Below are 308 nucleotides of genomic sequence, written 5' to 3'. Positions count from 1 at the left end.
CGGGGCTCCTCGGCCCCGGGGCGGGCACCCGCCCGCCCGCCCGGCGCCGCACCCGGCTCCGCACCCGGCACACGGATTTACGGCGCGGACTGCAGCCTCCGGAGCGGCCCGGCAGGTAAGGCACGGCCGGCGGCTCCCGGGGGCCTCGCCGTGCCCGCCGCGCATCCCCCCTCATCCGCCGCTGTACCGTCTCGCCGGGCTCCGGACGCGGCACAAGTTTCCCCCGTTGCGGTCCCAGCGGGCGCCGGCTCCCCGCTGCCGCCGCTCCCCCCGCGGCTGCTGCAGCGATGGGGCTGCCCCGGCTGCGC

The 308-nt window shown here is 81.2% G+C and overlaps 1 protein-coding gene across 1 annotated transcript in view; it reads left to right on the top strand.

Annotated features, from left to right (window-relative positions):
* TMEM121 (transmembrane protein 121) overlaps positions 1-308 on the top strand; it is a 35370-nt gene continuing 35062 nt past the window's right edge. The window contains exon 1 of the mRNA XM_039699317.1: positions 1-115. The gene's annotated coding sequence lies outside the window, so the exon portion shown is untranslated. The remainder of the gene's footprint in view (positions 116-308) is intronic.

The sequence above is a fragment of the Passer montanus genome, unplaced genomic scaffold (genome assembly GCF_014805655.1).
Source record: "Passer montanus isolate IOZ18808 unplaced genomic scaffold, ASM1480565v1 scaffold131, whole genome shotgun sequence".
In the NCBI taxonomy this organism is placed as follows: domain Eukaryota; kingdom Metazoa; phylum Chordata; class Aves; order Passeriformes; family Passeridae; genus Passer; species Passer montanus.
This window is presented reverse-complemented; position numbering and strand designations above follow the sequence as displayed.